General features: G+C 36.6%; 1 pseudogene; it reads right to left on the bottom strand.

Annotated features, from left to right (window-relative positions):
- Positions 1–18,291, bottom strand: part of LOC106735648 (60S ribosomal protein L9-like) — a 26,905-nt pseudogene that overhangs the window by 1,657 nt on the left and 6,957 nt on the right.

Genomic DNA, 18,291 nt, shown 5'->3' with positions numbered 1-18,291 from the left:
AAAGAGTGTTAATCAAATGTTCTTAACTTCTTACTTAAACAAACACCTGAACAGTTCAACAGCTTGTGAAACCTGTAGGTTTCGAGTCACAGACTAAGCTTTCGTTAAAGCATCGTGATGTCAAAGCACATGGTGCAAGCTCACAGGAAGTGCCGTGTGCTACAGAAAGACAGATTCTTTCCTGCTCTTTCCCATCAAAAATCACCTTTTCTACAGAAACTTCTTAGGACTACAGAGAGAAACTACTGGGTGTATTTTTCTTGTCTCCTTGAAATCGATGTGTCTTTCTAAATGGTGCTCATTGCTCATTCTCGTTTACCTGAGGTTTGGGATAACAGGCTATTATTTCAGGGTAATAATACAATACAAATTTTCTACAGTACTAACAATACAAATATAGACACAGACACAACGTAGAGAAGAATGTTAGAACTTTGCTAATGACCCTAATTTAGAATCAAAGTTCAAAATAAATTACTTCTAATTTTCTTTGAAAATCATCTGTATTATGATCATACAAACCTGGTTTACTACCAACTCTGCTTTTTACTAGATGGGCAAACTTGGGCATTCCACTCCCTTGTCTAGATGATCAGTTTTCTCACATCTAAACTATAGATGATAAACCTCTCTTTATAAGGACACTGAGGGGATTAAATGAGATAACCCGTGCAAGCGGTGAGAGAGCACATAAGCTATACTTCACTGAAGGGAGACAGCTATGAAGAAAGACATTGAGTAGTAAGAAAACAGGTGTTTCTGAAGCTTCTTCTGTTGTGTGAATTCAGATGATGATCTATACTCTGCGGCTATCACATTTATCTTAACTCTCTTTATCAATGGACTAACAGTTCGAAGTTATATGGGTATTGAGACAGACCTAATGGGCCGACTCTCAGGACTCTGTCATGCTTGGGGGAGGGGGAAACAGTGTGTGGTGTAGTGGTTCAGGTGTTGGATTTCTATGACAAGATCCTGCTTTGTCTTGCTCACCTCTGGGTGTTCAACACTCAGCACAGTGCCTGGCATATACTAGAAGCTCAAGAAATACTTGTACAAAAATCAAAAGAATGCATAGAGAACTTTGTGACTGGCTATGAGGTTTCAGTGGCAGAACAGGTTAACAAAATTGGGCAGTTTTCATCCTTGCCTGATGCTCTTCAATTAGGACGGGCACCATTATGTATTTGTTAGAAAATGACAATAATACTGTATAGCACAGAGGTCATTCTAAATGCATAGGCCTCACCTTTAAAACAGGAAAGAGGGGGAGGCCAAAACATTTTATTAACAAGATATGAATTTAGTTGCACTTGGGACATCAAGTGATTATTGTTAATGTAATTGCAGATAAATTAATTTCCTTCAAGTTTTGTTCATAATTTTTATAAAATGTCTTTTAATGTTTTAAATGTTAATTCTGTTATGAAGTCAGTATATTCAGATTAGGGAATTAAACTGAATTAATTTCAATGCCCAGGACTCTTAATTGCCAATCACAGTAGAAGTCTCCTTTTGCCCACTTTATAATTAGTCCTAATTATAGGTCTATAATATGTTTATTTGGTTATTTAAAGCTTCTTGTGCTTTGAAGTATAAAACAATACAAGGAACATTTAAGTTTGTGGCAAATAAGAAATAAAAAGCACTAAAGTCACAAAAGCAGTTATTTTAAGGAACAGACATATTTTAAGTGAATTTCTCAAACTAAATATATCTGTCAAGAAAGAAAGATAGAAGTTTAAGTTGCAATATTATAATGTTGCGAATAAAAAAAATAAGGAATTGATTTGTAAACCTACTTAACTTTAGTAGCCATGACTACTTATCTGAGTCATGAAGAAATTATAGAAAAAACTTTCTTGTGATTTTTAAAAATAATTGTTCATTAAATTTTATTTACTCATTAATTTATTTTTAAAATTTGACCAGACAGAGATAAAGACACAGAGAAAGCAAGCCACCAGATCCAGGACATGAACCGTGGTTGGCCATGTGAGAGTGTCCAGCCCCTTAACCACCACACCATCTGCTGGCCCTTCTTGTGATCTTTCTATGGTACCCCTAATAAAGCATGGTCAGGGTCAGGAAAAGAAAAAGGAAGACTAAGAGATGGAAAATATGAGATAAAAAAACTGATGAAATAAAGTTTTATGAGAGAGAAAGAAACAACTATGGTAAAAACAGAGTGGAATGAATGATCTCCAACCAGAAGTCAGGACATTTTATCCTCTAACATGGACAGAAGAATGGGAGGAGGTACAAAGATATTTGTAATAGGGAGGGGGGGAAAACAAAAATTGTAAAATGACTTTATTCTCCTCATTTGGAAGTCTCAGTAGAAGTAATCAAGTTTGTAGTGATCGATAGGGAGCACGGACAGGGGTAGGGGAGAGTGCAAGGATTAACTCATCGTGAACCTAGCTAAGGCAGTTATATGTTTAGGCCATAATTAAAGGACAAGACAATTTTGAGTTGGGTGACTCCATGTCTGGTGATGGCAATATCGGGCCTGGATTCATAAAGTTGGAGTAATCTAAAACACTGGGGATAGAAGTGCTGAATTGGTGGATAATAGCCAAACTCGGGATAAAATAAAGACAGGAAAGACTGATACTATTTGTGAAGGGAAGGATAACTGATTAGAAAATAGACTGTATTCAGTGGAAATATGGCAAGACAAGTGATAGAACAACCTTTTTGGATAAAATAGTTGAATTTCAGAATTCGAAGGTGGGCAGCCCAAATATACTTGATGTACTTGCTGAGTTGAAGACTTTATCATCTCTGTTCCTTCTTCCCTGGGAACAATACCTGAGGGAAATGAGTTGGTGGCAAGTGAGATGATGTTATACATCTTGGGCTCTTATTGTTTTAATTGAAACCTTGCCATAAATGTATACTTCCATATAATCAATAGAATTACTCTTTTTTCTTTAAAGAAGTATTTATTTTCTTTTATTTATTCATTCATTTATTTTTTAATTTGATCAGAGAGAGAGAGAGAAAGAGAGGGAGAGAGAGATGAAGTGAGAAAGTAAGCTACCAGGTCCAGGACTTGAATCATAGTTGATCATGTGGAGGTTTCCAGCACGTTAACCACCACGCCACCCACCAGCCCTAGAATTACTCATATTCACAAGTTAGCAACCAAGTTATGCACTATTATGTTCATATCTAAACACCTCTTTTTTTTTTCTTATATACCAAGATAATGCCCGAGGGATTTTCAAAAAGCTCATGGAAAATGCATATTATGAAAAAACAATGCATAGATTTCATTTTGTTGTACCAAAATAAACTTGTATTTAAAAAAAAAATACTGCCAGAGGGTGTGTGTGCTTGCCAGAGACAGAGAGAGAAAGCCTCCCAATGGGGCATCATCATGCCATGAGTCCTCGCCTCCATTTTTCCATCCTGTTGAGGATGCAGCATGCATGTGCATATGCCCAACATGTTTTTTAAGCCACCAAGGCTGGGATTCAATCTGTGGTAAGCCAGGAACTGACTCCTTTAACCACTGAGCTATTAGGCCAGCCCTAAACTTGTATTTCAATTCCATGTGGTCATGAACTGTTAAAAGACCTCTCATATGTTGATAAGGGATTGTCCTCACATACCATGATAATATGAGGGTTTTATTATGCTGTAGGCAGAGTGCCTTTCCACCAACATACTAACTATTCCCCATCTAAATCAAATTCCTGGGATTATTGCATTGTTTTGAGCTCCTAATAGGTAGAACCTAGTCTCAGTCATCTCTACATGCCTGACACTTAGGAAAAGTTTGATAAATATGTGCTGATAAAGGAGTGAATGAACGAACAAATGAGAGTAAGTACAAAACAAAAAATAAAATTGTAATTCGAATTTGAAGAAAATGGAAAAATGAAGATGGAATTCAGTCAGAGACATGAGGGTGGGGTAAAGATGGTCTAATTAAGTGATATTAAATTCCAATGAAGGAGTGCTCAGGGCCAGCAGGTGAAGTAGTGACTAAGGTGCTAAACTCCCACACATAGTCAACCACAGTTTGAGTCCCAGATGCTGCAACTTGAAACACGCCAGGCATGTGTGTGTGTGGGTCCAAATCCTGACAGTAGGATGGAGAAGAAGGGATGGCAGTGTGGCCGTCCCTCCCCGGGGGAGGGGAATGATTTCTTGCTTTCTGTCTCTTTGTCTCTCTGGCCAGCACACTTGCCCTATAGCAAAAATCTCTAAAAAAAAAAAGGCATGCTCTCAAGTATACTTGTGGAAGGAGCAATGTGAAATGAGAAGAATCCAGGCATTTCCTATTAGCACTGAGAAGAAGGCACGAACAGTAACTAGAAAAGGAAGAGAGAGGTGTCATCACGGGAGGCCATAAACAGTGCTGCAGTCCTTCAAGGAGAAGTGACTCACGGTAACACCGCGCACCTATAAAAAGAATGTGACATTTCCCTTGGTGCTTGACAAGGCATATATTTTAAAGTTTGCTTGAATGTGGCTTTGATCTTTCAAAAAGTCTGAGGGAAGATTAACGCTTATTTGCTAAATATTTCTTAGAGAATTAATTTTTCAATCTTGTTCTTTATATTGCTACACTCTGCATGATTTAAAATTCTGGTCTCATGTGGCTAGTTCTAAACTACAGTTTTGATTAATCAGAGAACTGGTTTAATCATTTGTTGCAAAGAATAATAAATTACGGCAGCTAAGGACTCTGAAACTGGGTCTGTTTTGGCCTGCTTCTAAATAGTTGATGTACTGTACCATGTTATCATGTTCAAATAGGACCGAATTATGTATAAGCTCTGAAATGAAAAACAAAACAATGGTATGGAGATTAGAAGCAGACAAGCACATGAATTATTCTAGATTGTCATTGTCTTACCTAATGAAAGAAGAATAAAATGCAAAATGGTAGTGAAATGCCAGAAGACTTGTTCATGCATGGGTTTAACCATACCTAGATTGTAAAGCTAAGAGGTCTTAAAAATTCAAAAGCGAGTTTTAGCAAATTCACAAATCATTGGCCTATGACCCTGTATATTCTGAGTTTTTCCTTACAACTATCCTCTAAGCAAGAGAGAGGCAATTCTCCCATTCCTGCCATAGTCTCCCTAACACTGAAAGTTATTTTAAGTGTTTATTGTGGTCATTAATACCAACCACTACAATGAAAGGTAAAGACATAAACGTCACAGAGCATCAAACTAGTTAAATAGCAGAAGCAAAGTGTTACCTCATAAAACATTCATAAAACAGGTTTCTATTGTTCCATACGCTGTCACGTAATGAAGCTGTCATGTAAAACTCACCAAGTTTTCTGGCATATCTTTCAAATTTCTGGGAATTCAGGAAAAAATTCCTGAAGAATTCCTGGGAAAGTATGATAGGTAATTTTTATTTTCGAAGAGAAGAAGCTTCACCCAAATAAATTTCAACTGTCAGATCCTGGTGACTTACAGCAGAGATGAATACCAACTGATGTTATATATTGTAGGCCTCTTTACAAAGAATTGTTTCCTGTGATGGGTCAAATTTGTAGAAAGGAAGGATAGGAAATCAATGTCTGCAGCAAGAAATGCAGCAAAAGTGGGCTTTATTTTAAATATGCTGGTTTCCTTCCATTGTATCTTTTTTTCTCTTAAGAATTATTTTATTTAACATTTATTTATTTTATTTTTTAAAAACTTATTTATTTATTTAGAACTATTTAATTTAATTTTATCTATTCATTCATTTATTTCAATTTGACCAGAGAGAGAGAGAGAGAGAGAAAATGAGAAAGAAGCCACCAGGTCTGGGTCTCGAACCGTCATCAGCCATGTGGGAGTTTCTGGTGCCTTAACCACCATGCCACCTGCTGGTCCCCTTATTTACTTATTTATTTTAATTTGACCAGAGAGTGAGAGTGAAAGCGAGAGAGGAAAGTGAGAAAGCAAACCGTCAGATTCAGGATTCAAACCACAATCACCCATGTGGGAGTCCAGCACCCTTAACCACCACGCCACCTGCCACCTCCCCCCATTTTATCTTTGTATCAATATTTTTTGTTTCTTTCTGTGTCATCATTGCAATATTAGACACTCTTCTTGTTCTGGTCCTAAAGCCTCTCATGAACACTGCAGAAGAAACTGTGGCCCACTTCTTTCCATCCTTACTCTGATTATTGTCTTAACACGGGTCCTGAACTGGGCTGGGGCACTACCATCGCCAAGAGGTATCACTCCACAGTAATAGAGGTGCTACTGGCATTTAGTGATGTGGCCCTGGAAGGTTGGACAGACATATTTTTCACATGAGTTTTCAAGGTATGAGCCTTATATTATTGATCTTTATTCCTCTTGAATGAATGTTTGTTAAATGAATAAGTACACGAATGAGATAACAAGATGTGTGTGTATGTTTAATTAAAGACTATATTTGATAAAACCAATGGATTTTTTTAAAATTACTTTTTGCTATAGGGCATGTGTTCTCATTAAAGAGACCGAGAGAGAAATCAACTCCCTAGGAGAAATTAATTCACTTTGTATCACAAAAGATTTAAGAAACACATGTATTTAAGATTTAGATGACTTACAAACTTTTGAACATATTTTTAATAGACTTTCAGATTTATTTAACTGAGGGGATCATTGTCTTTTTGACAGTTTTGTGACTGATGAAAATAGCCAAGGTATAAATAATTGCCTTAGGAAAATCAAGAGACTCTCAAATTACTCCTTTTTAAGAAAATCTATTTTCTTAATGGATGAATATCAGAATGTGCTTCCACCACCCCAGACAGAAACATGTTCAGAACCTTAAAGGCAGCTCAAAAGAAAATCTTTTTTGTATAGAAGCCTATTTCTGTCAGACTGTTGTAATTTCCTTTAAAAACTCCAGCTGTTCCACAGCACGCAGTTAAATTAAGTGTAAGCGCTGTTAAATAGAAGGTAACCATTAGAATATTAAAAAAAATATATGACTAGCATCCAATGTTTTAATCAAATAATTTGCTAATCACTCACTGTAGAACTGCCTCCCAATCAGCGGCAGGCTCTCCATCCTCCCAGCTGCCTGAGACCCAGGCTTCTCCTCCTCTTCCCTCAGCACCCCACTAGGCCCCGATTTCTTTCTGGAATGATCCTCAGAGCCCATTAAGGAGTGTTTTAATCCAAGAGGATCTAGATGATCAAGAAAAATTAAGCTCTTAATAACAGCAAAATCGTAAGAAATTTGGACAAAATGACTCTCCGCATCACAGATTTTGTTTACTAGTGGGTAATTAATTCTCCACATATGTTGGGAACATCTGTCGCCATGACCTGCCATCGGATCTGCGAAACGACTGCTGTGCGGTTTCCCCGCAGGTCATTAGCAGCGCTCTGAAAGGAAGCGCCTTCCTCCTGCCCTCAGCCCGGGCAACTTTCTCTAGAGCTGGGAGTTTCTCCGTGTAAGTGCCTCGGCGTGAGATGCCCTCGGCCAATTTTCCCTCTGTCACTGGCAGGCATCTTAGGCCACCTCCAGTTTCCCACTTCCCCCTCCCACCCCACAGTTCCGAGCAAGATCAAAGCAGCTCCTGATCCTGGGGTAAAATAAGCCTGTGGGTACGAAAGTCTCCTCTACATTCAGGACTGTCTTCCTCCATGGGAGTGAAAATCTTCCAGCACAGCTGAACGGGATCCAGCAGAAGTCAGGATGTTTCTGTCTCGTGACTTCCCAGTTTAAATGGTGAAATCCTGGCCTCAGATTTCGAGGGTAGCATTGCCAAGAGACCTTGTCTTGACAGACACTGAGGATGGCAGAGAAAGTCTGGGAAGAGGCTTTGGCACCTATTGTGAAATGCCATTCATTGGTTGGCATTAGGGAAAGTCTAATAGAGGGGAGGAGAAGGTTGTAAAAAAGAAGAACATTTGCCCCCCTCCCTGAGTTTCTGATAAAAGGCCAGCTCTTCTCCTGGCGGTGTAGGGGCCACCAGTTATCCTGGAAAACATTCAGCTTTAGAGGAACTTCCAAGTAAAGTGAAGGTAGGGCCTTTGTTGACCCACTATGGATTGCGGAATTTGTATGCTTTCTAGGGATCCTACCTTAGCATTTAACACCTTTCATTGCATGTCACTTTGGGGGGTTCTCTCACTAGCACAGTAAAGCTTCTTTTATTTCTTTATTTAAATCTTACTAAAGAGTGCTCACTAGAGAAAGAGAGACAGAGAAGGAAAATGAGAAAGCACCCCCACCTCATGGGGGATGATTACACGGTAATCCTTTTTCCTGCATTTCTCCTTTCAGGATTTTGGGCACACACGCACACATGCTTGGCATGTTTTTCAGGCTGTCAGGTCCGAAACTCAAACTAAAATCCCCATGTGAGATTCAGCTGCCTTAACCACTACACCACTGTCTGGCTCCAGTAAGCTTCTAAAGTACAGGGAATCTGCCTCATTCATCCTGGTGTCTTTAGCATGAAACATTACCTGTTGCAGAGCAAGTGTTTATAAAAGTAAGTGAGCATTATAGTTCTTGCTCACAGCAGCCCTACAAGATAGATGTTATTTCTGTTCTTCTAGTAAGGAAACCCAAGCTCAGAGACTTCAAGCCCAACCAGTGTTCAGCTCAGCCATGTCTGCTTTCAGCATCTTTCTCTTCTCAACTGTAGAGCTGTCTCTGAGTAACAGCTATTTCCTGGAAGGCTGAGTGATGTTCTAGAAAAGAGAAAGACAAAACTTCTCGTTAAATTTTTAAAGTTTATTTATGTATGCATTTCCATGAGCAAGCAAGACAGAAAGACAGCATTGGTAGTGGTTTTCGTTTTTGTTTTAGGAATTATTTATTTCATTTTATTTATTATTATTCATTTTTAATTTGACCAGATAGAAGGAAAATGAAAAAGCAAGCTAGCAGTCTGGGACTCAAACTATGGTCAGTCATGTGGGAATCCAGTGCCTCAAACACCACACTACCTGCCAGACCCTGGTAGGGGGGTTTTGACACACAATCCACCCCCCAGGCTCAGCCCTGGACACACATGTGCCCAGTGTACTCAGAGAGGTCTCTGGATACAAACGCAGGAACTTCCCATGTGAGTCAGCCCCACAGGATGTTACATTTTACTGCTATGCCATCATTTGGCCCCCCTAAACTATTAAGTGAAACATAATTAAATATTTTAAATACTTATTAAACATGCATGGTGAAGACTAGTACTGATATTAAAGTGGGAATCCAGATCTCCTAGATTTCATTCCTCGTTTTGTCATTGTCCTGGTCAAGTGCTTGACCTCTTTGAGCCATAATTTCCTATTCTATGGAATGAAGAAACTGACATTTTTCAGTTGACAGAATTGCCATGAGTGTCATGTAAAACCTGTGTGAAAAGTGGTTAGCACAGTGTCCGGTACACAGTAAGTGCTCTAGTCAATTATGTGAAAGAGAAGACAAACTCACTTCCTGTTTTGTTTTTTTTGTGTGTTTTGTTTTGTTTTGTTCTGTTTTTGTTTTTAAGGTTTTTGCCAAAGGACCTGTGTGCTCACGGGGAAGGAAAGAGACAGAGAGTGAGAGGAAAAGTGAGAAGTCATCCCCTAAAGGGAGATGCCACACCACAATCCCTTCTCCATTCTCCTTCTGAGATGTTAGCCATGCACACATGCACTAGGTGTGTTTCAGTCTGCCAGATCAGGGACTGAAACCGCAGTTGGCCATGTGGGAGTCCAAAACCATAACCACTACACCACCTGCTGGCCCCTCCTGTATTGCTTTTTAAAATACACCAAACACTTCTTATAAATTGGTATTTGTCATCTGATTATGACTGTGGTTCTTGAGAATTCTACTTACTACTCTATAATTATGTGAATAGTTTTCTTTTTTAAATTTTATGATTTCTTATTTACATTTAATTAGTATACATCTTTATAGTATGTAATATGTTTTTTTAAAGCATGCATTTAGTGCATGACAATCAAATCAAAGATGTTACCATATATGTCATTTTTTAACAGAAAAATTTACATTCTTATGTTCATTAAATGTTTTTTCCCTGAGGTTCTCACACCCAAACCCTCTCCTACTATTGACCTCCTCTCTTACACAGTTTCTGTTATCTACACTTGCCCTCCTTACTACTACATCTTTGGATCTTTCAATTTCTTCCATAGAATGCAGACATTTGTTATATATTGAGTGGGGATATGCACTGTTTGTCTTCCATAGTCTGGCTTATTTCTCTTAGCATTAAATCTATATTCATCTACTTCGTATCAAATGACAGGATCTTATTGTTCTTTATGACTGAGTAGCAGTCCATAGTATATATGTGCAGCGTTTTTTTTTTCAATTCAGTCATCAGTTCTTGGACATTTAGGTAGATTCTATGGCTTAGCAATTGTGAATAATGCTGCAATAAACACGGATATGCAAGTGTCTTTCCAATTGAGTGTTTTTCTGTTCTGTGGATAAATGCCAAGGAGTGGGATTAGTAGGTCATCTGATAGTTCTATAGGTAGGTTTTGGAGGATCCTCCATATTGTTTTCCACAGTGGCCATATTAATTTACATTCCTACCAATATTGTAGATGCATAACCTCTTCACCACAGTCTCACCAGTACTTGTCTTTTGATCATAGCCAGTCTCACTGGGGTTAAATGATACGTCATTGCATTTTTTATTTGCATTTCTGTTATGCTAAGAGATGTTGAATATATTTGCATTTCTGTTATGATAAGAGATGTTGAATATTTTTATATGCTTTTTGGCCATTAATATGTTTTCCTTAGAAAATTGTCTAACTCATTTGCCCATTTTTTATATTTTTTTTATTTTGATGAGTGAGCTGCTTGAGTTCCCTATATATTCTGATTATCAGTCCCTTATCTAACAGTTTGCAAATATATTCTCCCATTTTCTAGGTTGTCTCTTCACCCTAATTATTTTCTTTGTTGTGCAGAAGCTTCTTAGTTTGATATAATGCCACTTCTAGTTTTGGGGTTATTGCCTGTGCTTTAGGGTTTTACTTAAGAAATCTTTGCTTACTCCAATGTCTTCAAGTGTTTCCCCTGTTGTTTTTCATAGATAGTTTTGTAGTTTGAAGCTTTACATTTAGATCTTTGATAGATTTTGAATTGATCTTTGTTAATGGTGAGAGATAGGGGTCTAGTTTAATTTTTCTACAGGTAGATATCCAGTTCTTTCAGCACCACTTGCTATAAAGACCTTTTTCCCACTGTCTTGTCTTGTGTTGTTTGTCAAAGATCAGTTGGCTAGGGCTAGCTGGTGGCATGGCATGGTGCTTAAGGGTGCTAGATCCTCACATAGCTGACCACATTTTGGGTCCTGGACCTGGCAGCTTGCTTTCTCCTTTTCCCTTTCTCTTTCTCTCTCTGGTCAAATTAAAAAATAATAGCAAATGGAATTAAATAAATAATTCTTTAAAAAAATCAGTTACCTGTATTTATTTCTCAATTCTCTATCTTCTTCCACTGCTGTATGTGTCTGTCTTCATGCCAGTACCATGCTATCACAACTTTGCAATATAGTTGGAGGTCAGGTAGTGAGATGCCTCATACTTTATTCTTTTTGGACAGTATTGTCTTTCTATTATGGGGCCTCTTATGATTCCAGACAAATTATGTGTTTTTTTCCTATTTCTGTAAAAAGTATCACCAGTAGTTTGACTGGAATATCATTGAATTTGTAATCTGCAATTTGGGTAGAATCAACATTTTGATTATATTGATTCTTCCATTCCAGAATGTAGGGAATTATATTGATTCTTCCATTCCAGAATGTTGGGAATATCTTTCCTTTTTTTTTTTATATCACATGTAATTTTCTTTTTTAACTTTTTAATAGTTTTCTTTGTTAAGCTCTTTCATCTTTTTGGTTAGGTTTATTCTTAGGTTACTTTATTTTTGGCTATTATAAATGGGTTTACTGTCTTCAGTTCTGCTTCTGACTGTTCATTGTTAGTGTATTAAAATGTCATAGATTTTTGTATATAAGTTTTGCATCATACCATGTTTTGAATTTATATATAATTTTTAGGAGTTTTTTTATATTAATTATTTTGCATTCATTCACTAAACATCATCACAGCATACAAGGTGCAGTTTCCCATCTAGAACACACTGTATAGTGGCTTAGTCATACATAATTTTCCATTTCTTGTTTCACATATATGTGTGTGTGTATCCCCATTCATATATATGTGTGTGTATCACCATTCATATCTATCTATCTATCTATCTATCTATATATATATATATATGGCCCCATTTCTCACTCTCTGCCATATCCTATATCCCCTCTTCCCACTCTATCTCTGGTATCTGCAGTTGATTTCCATTCCTTTTTTCCCCCCACATTTTATTGGTAAACAAAAATATCTTAATTGATCTAACTACTTTCAATAGCAAGTTCAGCTGATATATAAATATCTATGAGCAAATGTTTGACTTTAGGCATGAAACTTGTTAGTAGAATGAATATACTATAAAATAGTACCTATCTGAGGCTATATAGCTTATTGTGTACATTAATTAGGTGTTTTTAAATATTTCTTTTAATTTCAAGAAAGGCAGTTTTAGCTTTAATAAGTTAAAATCAAAAAATGTTAAGAGAACTTTGCTTAAGACTTAAAGCCAGGAAGCAGTTCAGGATTCTGTTTAAATAGTAGTTACCTGGATCTATTGACAATTCCAGAGAAGACAAAAATCTTTATCTATGGACTACAAAGCATAGAAAAAGATCAGTATTGTTTTAGTCAAAAGCCATAAAATTCTATATCATTCAGCTCAGTCTCATGCACTTACTCTAACTTCTGTTGTGGTCCAAGCTTTCCGTTTAATTTCTGGAAGATAATATTCAACCCTGGACTTGCCCCTACCATTAAGCTGGCCCTTTTCTGAGATTTTTTTTAACTCTTCTTTTTATATGTCTGACTTTAGTCTTCCTGATATAACAATCCCCTCAGAACTTCTTGGAGAACTGGTCTGGCGTTGGTAAATTCTTTCAGGTTTTGTTTATCTGAGAATGTTCTTGTCTTCTCTTCTCATATGAAGGATAATCTTGCCAGGTATAGTATCCTTGGTTGAAATTGTATTTCACTCAACACTTTGAATCTATTTTCCTATTCTTTCTTTGCTCACATTATTTTCAATGAGAGGTCTACTGTTAGCCTAATGGGATATCCTTTGTAGGTAACTTGTCATTTGTCTCTTGCCAGTCTGAGTACCTTGCCTTTGTCTGTGGTTTTGGTCTATTTGGCTATAATGTGTCTCAGAGAAGATCTTCCTGGGTTGATTCTATTTGGAGTCCTATCTACTTCTTGAGTCTGGATGTTTGAATGCCTCTCTAGCTTCGAAAAGTTTTCTTCCAGGATTTCATGGAATAGAATATCAATGCCCTTATTAGTCTCTTCTCCTTCTGGGATATCAATTATCTGGATGTTTGGACTTTTGATGGCATCTAGTATTTCTCATATATTATTCTCATTTTGGGGGTATTTTCTCCATCTTTTTGGTGGATTTTTCTAGGCCAGCGATTCTGTTTTCTACATCTGAGAATCGATCTTCTGTATGATATAGTCTGCTTTAATACTTTCAAAGGAGGCTTTGATTTCCTGTATTAAAACCTTCATCTCTAACAGCTCCATTTGATTCTTTTTTATGACATGTATTTCCTCTTTAAGATCATGTAAGAACGTCCTCACCTCCTGGAATTTCTCAGCTCTATTCTCCTGCCTTTTCTAGAGTTCATTGTCTCTCTTCTCTTGCATCTTTATTAACTTTGTCACTTTGAATATTCTAAATTCTTCAGACATTTCCATTGAACTGTCTGTGAATGAAGAGGAGTTATTATTTTCCCTTTGGGGAGAGGTATTACCTTGGTTTCTCATATTTCTTGTGCCTTTTTGGTGATTTCTAGTTATCTGATGGGTTATACACTTTTTCCTAATTTCTAGAAGTTCAATCTGAGCATTCAGGGGCAAGTAGGAGGAGGTGATCTGCAATCTCTTTGCTGTTCTGTTTTTATCCCTTTGTATAACAGATTCAGTGGGTATTGAGGAATATGTTGACCATAATAGTATTTGGATGTTTGGCTCTGGTTCCCTTAGATCCATCTAGATGCTCAGTTACTAGAGACTGAGAGGTAAAGTGATGAGTTAAAAGAAAAAAGATAAGAAAACAGAGAAAGAGAAAGAAAGAAGAAAGAAAGAGAAAAAGAAAAGAAAGAAAAAAAACAACCAAAAAATTTTATTTTTTTTAAAAGGCAAAAAATAAAATCCATGCAGTACATTCATACACAAAAGCACTAGTTCTCAGCTGCAATGGAGTGGTTAGTTATCTTCTGAGGTCCTGCCCCTTGTCTCTCCACTCGAGACTGGAGGCTGGAGGCTGAACTATCAGTAGACAATCTACATTTCTCTTATTCTCTGAAAGTACTTGTTCTCAGCTGCCTAATTTTTAGGAGCTTTTAAATTCATTATTTTTGGTTTCTTATCTATATAGTCAGGACATTTGTGAATAAGGAAAATGCTTTTTTATTTGAATGTCTTATTTTATTCTCTTGATTAATTGTGTTGGCTATGTCTCGCAGCATAACGTTGAAAAGGAGTGGAGAAAATGGGCAGCAGCTTTCTCTTGTTTCACTTTTTAGTGGGAAATCTTTTAGCTTTTTTCTATTCAGTATGATGTTAGCAATGGGTTTGTCATATAAAACTTTTATTGTGTTGAGAAATCTCCCTTCTATACTTATTTTGCTATGAGTTGTAACCACGAAAGGATGTTTTATGTTATCAAATACTTCACCTGAGTTGATCACATGGTTCTTATCTTTCCTTCTATGAATGTAATACATTATATTTATTGTTTTGCATATGTTGAACCATCCTTGCATCCCTGGTTAGGTAGATAAAGCCTACCTAATCATGCTAAAAAATCTTTTGCTGTTAGACTCAATTTACTAGTATCTTGTTGAGTGTTTCCCTTTTTTCTAGACTTTTTGCCTGAGGACTTGTGTGCTGGGTGGTGGGGAGGAAAGAGAGAGAGCCAGACACAGTGAAAAGGAAAGTGAGAAATCGCCCTCCAGTGGGGATGGCCACATGGCAATCCCTTCTCCATTCTCCCAGAATCTTGGGCATGCACACATGTGCACCCGGGATGACGCTGAAGCCACTGGGTCTGGACTTGAACCACTTTTGACCATGTGGGAGTCCAGTGAAACTACCACTATGACATCTGCTGGCCCCTCTTGTTGAGTTTTTTGTTTTTGTTTTGCTTTGCATCTATATTCATTAGGGATGTTTATCTGTGGTTTTCTTTTTATCTCTTATGTGCTTCTCTGCTTTTGGCATCAAGATGATGGAGGCTTCATAGAATGAGTTTTGGTGGGTTCTTCACTTTGGGATTTATAGAAATAGTTTTAGGAGAATTGGTCTTAGCTCTTCTTTAAATGTTTTGTAGGATTCAGAAGTGAAACCATTGGGACCTGGGCTTTTCATTTTTCAGAGACTATTACTGATTCAATCTCATTGTCTCATTGCTTGTTACTGGTCTATTAAGGTCTTCTGTTTCTTCCTAGTTCAATCTAGAAAAATTATGTGTCCAGAAATGTGTTCATTTTATCTAGATTTTCTTGTTTATTGGCATAGTCACTTATCGTATTCTCCCATGTCTTTTGTATTTCTGTTATATCTGTTGTAATGCTGCCTATTTTATTCTGTTTCATTCTAGATTTTATTTACCTGGTTCCTTTCTCTGTTTTTCTCGATTAGTCTAACTAACGGTTTGTCAATTTTGTTTATCCTCTCAAAACAAAACAAAAACCTCAGCTTTTTGTTTTATTTTTTTACATAGTTTTTTAATTCTCTATTTTATTTATTTATTTTTTACTCCGATCTTTATTATTTATTTTCTGCTGGTATTTTTGAGGTTCTTTGTTATCATTTTCCTAGTGTTTTTTTTTTTTTATATGTGTTATCAGGTTGTTTATTTGCCACCTTTCTGTGAGTTTTTTTGTTTGTTTTTTTGTGTATGTGTGTATGTGAGCACTAATAGCTATAAACATCCTTCTTATGACTACTTCCTGCTGTATCCCAAAGATTATGGAGAGTCATGCATTTGTTATCATGGATTTCAATACATCTTTTGATTTCAGTTTTAATTTCTTTACTAATTTTGAAGTTGTTCAGTAGTAGATTGTTTAGTTTCCATGTTTTTGTGTACTTTTGAAGTTTTTTTCTGTTGTGATCAGAAAAGAGGCTGGATATATTATCTATACTTTCTAATTTGTAAAGGCTGTTTTCTTTTTACAGAATGCACTCTGTAATGCCATGGACTATTTTGTACACTTTGCTGCCCCCAATTACAGAATGAATTATAGAAGATCTTTAGGCTGGCAATTGAGTGAATCAGAAATGAATAAGTAAATGAATGGATATTCAATAAATTCTTGATATGGATCATCTGATTATCTCCTTAAACAGTAGTTTCTTAGACAGTAATTTATAAAAAATCCTCCCAGAGCCCAAGTTGCCTTTTTATTTCTTAGCTAGCTATTCAGCTAAATTTTATTTCTGTATGGATACTTTTTGAGCAAAGGCATAATATGAAGTTTGAGCATATTTTTAGTGTTCTTGCATCAAAACTAGGCAGAAGAAATTTCAGACAGTAGCAGAATCAGAATCGTGAACTTTGGAAATATGAAAATATCAGTTATCCCTATAGCTGCTAAAGGAAGAACTGTTCTTTTATCAGAACCTGAGAGAGAGGGGCAAATACTCTTTCTTTTTACAAGTATGGAAATAAAACCTCTCATTCAGGGACCCAGTATTTTCTTTATCTCACTTTTGCAAAGTCTTTATCTCACTTTTGTAAATTTCAGTGCTGCCCATTTGTGCCCCCTTCCCCATTAACTTTTAGTTAATGGAGAAGAAAAATGGGGAATGACAGCCAATATGCTATAGTTGTAAGTTTCATGTTCAGACAAGGTTGAGGATTTATTAAAGTCAGTTCTATTGAAGAGAGCACAAGCAGAAATTCTGGAAAAGTTAGAGCAGCAGGGATGCCTTTCCAAGACAGAAATGAAAAATATAGAGCCAGCTCCATAGCCTGGTGGTTAAGGAAGTCAGATTCCATGGGGCCAAACAAATTTGAATCCTGGCCCTGTAGCTTTAAAGACATACCAGGTGTGTGTGTATGTGTGTGCCCCAAATTTTAACAGTGGAGAAGAAGGGATTGCAACATGATCATACCCATTTGGGTGTGTTCTCCCTTTCTCTGTCTCTCACATGCCTTTTTGTAAATAAAAAAGAAAGAAAAATGTAGAGGCACTTAATGAACAGCAAATGCAGAGCCACATTAATAGAGTTGGAAGACTCTTAGTTTCATAATGGATTTTTTGGTTCCACTTCCACAGGACCACCCCTTTTCAAAGGAATAGGCAATGACAATGACAAGCTCTTTTCATGTGTATCACAGTGTGTCATCCTTATTTGTGAAAGTGCCTATGATTCATTCACCTAGTAGTATATTTAATGGGTAATTATTTGGGGACTACAAGCTGATTTTTTGTTTAATGTGGTGTTTATTTTTATTTCGTCTGCACACTGTTTTGAGCCCTCAAAACTGCTGATAATATATAGAATTTATCTCATTTTAACAAATAATTATTGAACATACACTATGAGCCACGCATTATACTTAGAGAAAAAACACATAGATTATAACACAGTCCCTACCATTGTGATTTTTACCACAAATATGGACTAAATTAAAATAAAACGGAATGAATAAACCAGTAGGAGTATGTTTGAGTGTTGTATCTCTGATAAGGGCACATGTAGCTACCTTTGACAACACTGAGATATTCTGTAGAAGTGACATTTGACTTGAATCTTGAACAATGAATAGGAGTTAACTGAATAGCATTGTAATTAGGATTATGGATGCTGGCTCCTCCTGGGTTCAAATTCTGGTTCTGTCTCTTTTAGCTATGAGACCTTGAGAGAGTTGCTTCACTTTCCTATTTTTCAGTTTTCTTACCTGAAAAATAAGAGTGCTAAAAGTATTTGCCTCATGGTGTTGCTATGATACTTTAAAAAGTTAAAATGCTTGCCTTTTGGTATCCAAACAGGGTGGTTCCAGGACACCCAAGGATAACAAAATCCAAGGATGCCCAAGTTCCTTATATAAAATAGCATAGTATTTGCATATAACTTATCCTCTCATATATTTTAAATCATCTCTGCTGTAATGCTTAATGAAAATATACATACTATATAAATAATTGTTATACTGAATTATTTAAGGAATTGTATCAAGAAT

The sequence above is a fragment of the Tupaia chinensis genome, unplaced genomic scaffold, assembly GCF_000334495.1.
Source record: "Tupaia chinensis unplaced genomic scaffold, TupChi_1.0 Scaffold000473_1, whole genome shotgun sequence".
NCBI classification, from domain to species: domain Eukaryota; kingdom Metazoa; phylum Chordata; class Mammalia; order Scandentia; family Tupaiidae; genus Tupaia; species Tupaia belangeri.
The sequence above is the reverse complement of the archived record's forward strand: the minus strand, read 5'-3'. Positions and strand labels throughout refer to the sequence as shown.